Source organism: Globicephala melas, chromosome 4, assembly GCF_963455315.2.
Source record: "Globicephala melas chromosome 4, mGloMel1.2, whole genome shotgun sequence".
NCBI classification, from domain to species: Eukaryota; Metazoa; Chordata; class Mammalia; order Artiodactyla; family Delphinidae; genus Globicephala; species Globicephala melas.
The window spans coordinates 4,655,233-4,660,886 of record NC_083317.1 but is presented as its reverse complement, the minus strand read 5'-3'; positions in this window follow the sequence as shown (position 1 = coordinate 4,660,886).

The window sequence follows — 5,654 nt, the reverse complement described above, 5'->3', positions numbered from 1 at the left end:
ATTTCCCAAATTGATCTACAGATTCAGTGCAACCCCTATCGAAATAATAGATGGTTTTCTTGTAGAAATTGAGAAATTAACCCTAAAATTCATAAGTAACTGAAAAGGAAAAGAATAGTCAAAACAATATTGAAAAGGAAGAATAAAGTTGGAGGACTCACACTTTCTAATTCCATAACTGACTACAATGAGAATAGATTTTAAAAGTTCTCATCAAAAGGAAAAATATATATAACTATATGAGATTGATAGATGTTAGCTAAACTTATTGTTGTAATCATTTTGCAAGACATACATATATCAAATCATTATGTTGTACACTTTAAACTTATTCAATGTTATATGCCGATTATATCTCAATAATACTGGGAGGGGGAAACTTACTACAAAGCTACAGTTATCAAGATAGTGCGGTCTGTAAATCAACGGGGCAGAATTGAGAGTCCAGAAATAAACCCTTAATTTTGGGTGACTTAGTTTTCAACAAGAGTGCTAAGAAAATTCAAGACGGAAAGCATAATCTTTTCAACAAGTGGTGTTGAGACGACTGGACATCCACATGCGAAAGACTGAAATTGGACTCTTTCTTCACATCACACACAAAAATTAACTCAAAATGAATCATACACCTAAATGTTCAATGTACTCTCATTTGTTCTACACCTATAAAACTCCTGGAAGAAAAGATAGCAGTAAATCTTTGTAAACTTGCATTAGGCAAACTATTATTATATATACCATCCAAAGCACAAGTGTCAAAACAAAAATGCATAAATCAGACTGTAGCAAAATTAAAAGCTTTTGTGCTGCAAATGACACCATCAAGAAAGTGAAAACACAACCCATAGAATAAGAATATTTCAAAATCATATCTGATAAGGCACTTATATCCAGGACATACAAAGAACTCTTATAGCACAATGATTAAAGAAATAAATACTCCAATTAAAATAATGGGATCTAATTACACATTCCTCCAAAGAAGATATGCAATTGGAAAATAACACATGAAAAAACAGTCAACATCGTTCGTCATCAGGGAAATAGAAATCAAAACCTCAATGAGGGCTTCCCTGGTGGCACAGTGGTTGAGAGTCCTCCTGCCGATGCAGGGGACACAGGTTCGTGCCCCAGTCTGGGAAGATCCCACATGTCGCGGAGAGGCTCGGCCCGTGAGCCATGGCCTCTGAGGCTGTGAGTCCGGAGCCTGTGCTCCGCAATGAGAGAGGCCACGACAGTGAGAGGCCCGCGTACCGCAAAAATAAATAAATAAATAAATAAATAACCTCAATGAGAAGCTGCTTCACTAAGCAGCAGGAAGACGTAAAAACAAATGTCCCAAAGGATCTGAAGAAATTGAAACCCTCATTCACTGTTGCTGGAAAAGTAAAAAGGTACCATTACTTCGTAAAACAGCTTGTCAGTTTCTTTAAAACATTAAACACAGAGTTACCATACGACCTAGCAATTTCACTCCTAGGTAACTACTCAAGAGAAATGAAAACTTATGTCCACACAAAAATGTGTACATGAATATTTTTAGAAGTGTTATTCATAGTTGCCCCAAAAATGGAAACAACTCTAATGTACATCAACTGATGAATAGATAAATAAAATATGGTATATTCATATAATGAAATATGATTCAGAAATAAAGGAATGAAGTACTGATGATCAATAGAGATGAATCTTAAAAACACTACGCTAAGTGAAAGAAGCCGGTCACAGAGGACACATATTGGGTGATTCCATTTATATGAATGTCTGAAATAGGCAATTCCATAGAGGGAGAATAGATTAGTGGGTTGCCAAGGGCTGGGGGAGGTGCAATAAAGGGAATTGACTTCTAGTGGGTAAAGGGTTTCTTTTGGGGGTGACAAAAGTGTCCTAAAATTAGATGTAGTGATGTCTGTACATGTCTGTGAATATCCTAAAAAACATTGAATTGTACACTGTAGATGGGTGAATTCCATGATATATGAATTACATCTCAAGGCAGCTCTTTAAAAACTACTACATAAGCAAGAGGCAGAAAGAATTTTAGAGACTATATTTACTAAAATTTCTCAGTGAGTATAGAGGCTCTTTGCTTATGAAATAATGGGATTTTGTTCACCTTGAAGCCATGATATTTTTCATGTGAGAGCAAATGTTTCATGACAATAGCTCATGATCTATTTAAAATATAAGTTTATAAATATAATAAAAATGCAGGGTGAGCTAATTCTTATTTATAACTTAAAAAATATAATAAAGATGCAGAGTGGATGACTATATCCAAGCCACTGTGCCTACTGGCCGGTCTCCAGCTACTGCTCTGCCCTTCTCTGCCCTCTGCTCCTTAAGCGGCTTGACTCCAGGGACTTCGTCATCCATGCTCCCTGGGATTCCGGCTTCCAGTGAGTTTGACCAATAGAGACATGGGTAGGGGACTAGAAGGCAGGAAGAGAGAGCACTGATTAAATATCCCTCCTCCCTCCCTCCCACGCCATGGTTTTATCAGTAGCGTATTCCCTGTGGCCACAACCCCTGTCTGCAATTCTATCTTCCACAGTTCTTCCAACTATTAACAGGGTCCTGTAACACCCTTCTCTCCTCTTTCCCCTTCATTCTTAGGAGTAGAAAAGCTTTTCTGCTGGGACCATTCTTTAGTTATGTCACCACCTCTCATCAGGGCCCACACCTTGGTATATGCACGTGTTGTCTTTTTCCTGTGGGGGGAGGGGGGCCTCAGTGGAGACACAGAATTTCACATCAATTCCTTACTCAACACGAACCCTGGCCTTTCAGATCCACATCATCAGGACAGGACATGTAACAACGGGATTCTTCCAGGTGGCCTTTTGCTTCTAGTTTTCCACGACACTAGAGATGCTCCAGCAAGCAACAGAGTTTTACTGTAAAAGTCAACATTTTCCTCCCAAATGAATGAACTGTAAACATGGTCTGGGTACCTCATGCATAATCTCTCAAATAAAAGAGTAAGAATCAAAATAATTTTTAAAAGTTAGTTACATTGTACAAATTGGACACCCAAATAATATTTAAAGCTCACTGGACGCACACGTTTGGCGTAGAAAACCGAATCCCTAGCTTCCACTCGTGTGAGTGTGTGCGGGCCTCCGCACCTCATTCGCCTTTCTGCGTGAAGCGGTTCTCAAACCCGCCGAGGCTGAGCCGTCTGCTGTCTTCCGTGTCCTAATACAGCCACACTAACAGCCTCAGTCTTTCCTCGGGATGCATGACAATTCATCCAGAACTAGCAAAGCCCAAATGAGACACATTTTGGTTACTATGCCGGGTTTCTGAAGGAATGATTTTTAAAATTACAAAAAATACTTGGTGGCTTTCTTGTGGGTTAAGAAGTTCATTGCGCTCTCTTCAAGGCTGCTTTAGCCATTGGTGCTCATCCCTTTCCTTCAGGTCGTATAATATCAGATCTCTTCATTAACGTGCTGGCTGGAGAGGTTTCTCTACAGCAACTAAAAGGCCCAAGAAGGGGACGTTTATGGCCTCTCATGCATCACGAGCCCATCTCTGGTGACGAACACAAAGGCCGACTTCAAGGGAGGTCAGTCTCTGGGATGTGAGTTGAGGAACCTCTGGGCAGAGTCCTTGTCTGGGAATATCAACCCCTCCACCTGTCACTCTGCTGTGAGGGGGTCATCCCTTTCATCAGGGTTTCTCTAAGTGGGTGTCTACATTTGTAGAGTGGAGACTGACACTGGTCAGCCTAGTAACGTTTGTTACCCCAGAGGATGGGGCTGGAACGCCTAGGGGCAGAGAGAGATTATTAACATATTATTGCATCATTTCGCTTGTTACAACAATATGTATCACTTAGGTAGTTTAAGAAATTTAATACCAAGCATTTATTAGGTTAAAAGTAGCCCTGTAGAGCTAGCGTTCTGAGAACGTATTTTGGGAACTCTTGTTTTCAACCAGGTTCCCACTGATAAAGTCCAACCTCCTTCCCACAGTTTAGAGGGTCCTGGAAAACCACATCCCAACGTGGACATGCCTCTCTTCCCAGGAAGCTTGTGTGCAGGGATGCTGGGTGCCAGCGCCACCAGATATCCACAGCTCCCAGACACACCAACTATATCACGCTGGCCCCTCTGCCAGAAACTCCCTCCTTTCCCTCTGCCTGGGGAGAGCTCTCCCTTAACCCACGGGAGCCAGTTCAGATGTCACCTCCCGTCACCCAGACTGAGGTCTAGCGCCCTCTCTGGGTTCCCACACGTCCCACCCACTGGCTGCTGACCTACCTCACTTTCTGGGGGCCGTGGAGGGCTCAGGTACCTCAATCACACTCAAGAATAGCAGGTCTTTACAGAGCATCTCTTGCCCTTCCCCCCATGAAGCTCTTTTACAAGAGTCCTCCCAACAGCCTAGGAGGTAGAGAGGAGTCTTTCCCCATTCTACCAACTAGGGACCCCAAATTTGGAAAAGTTGCAGAACTTGCCCAAAGTTACATGGCTACGGCCACTGGGGTAGCCAAGATGCCAATCCTGCTAGCCAGCTTTGGATACCCACACTCAACCTGGGAGCCTGACATGGAACCGTCTGTTCCCTGCGAGGATGCCAGTGGGAGCCTCTTATGTTCACCTTCCCCCAGGAGCTGGCAGGACTGCCACGTGATGGATATTTAATAAATGACCGCTGAACAAATAAAGGAAAGAGTTGATTCCTCTTAACTTGTTGTTTTTAAGACATTATTACTCCTGGGCAGGGCTCTGCCTTAATTCCCTAAGGAATTTCCAGGTATAGCTTCTATTACCAACACCTGAGCAGGGTGACTGGATGGAAACAGTCCTGATACAGTGCCTGACACTTGATAGACTCAGCAAATGCCTTCTTTCCCCCCAAGCTAGACAGAGGTTGGACATGGCGAGGTGTGAGAGGGTCAGAGTGTGCCCGGTGCACACTGATGCAGGACGGAGAGGAGGTCACAGCCAACCCCCGTCACCCCTCTATCTCCATTAGAACTGGGCTGTGCACAGTATTGAAATCAGGGCAAGTCCCTAGTCCCACCTCACTCACCAAAATGTCCACTGTGCACTGTCTCAAATAAAATCAGCGGCAGCCCAGCTCTTGTTTGTAGGTCATAATCAAAACTTGGAAGGGCTCAGTCCTTCGAGGTGACCGCCAGGTGGGGTCGGAGCTGAAGATCACACCTGGGTCCTCTGACGCCAATGCAGATCTCCATCTCTTCACACAGCGCCCCCTCTCCGCGTGTGTTTTCCATCGCCTGATATGCATAATTAACAGGAGGAATGATCTGATTTTGCTTGTTTCCCCTTTTTAGCTCCACCTCTCAGTCCAAAAACCAGGTAAAAAAAAATGTAAAGGCCTCCTTTAAAAGTTCCATGCTCTGGAGCAGGAACTCCAAGAGTTCCATGCTCTTGGAGGCAGGTGGGCCTCCAAGAAAAGTTCCATGCTCTGTCGTCTGAGAGCTTTTTTCTTCTGGAGGAGACGACACGTGCCTCCACTCCTGTACACTCTCCAGGCTTAGAACTGGGGTAGGGTGAGGCGATACCAGAGGGAAAATTTTTGTCCAGTAGTAAATGACTACGTTTCCCTTCAAAATCTTCCACTAGAGTTTGGAGTGCATGAATGCATCTAGAAATTGAGGACTGAGATTAGAGAGAAGA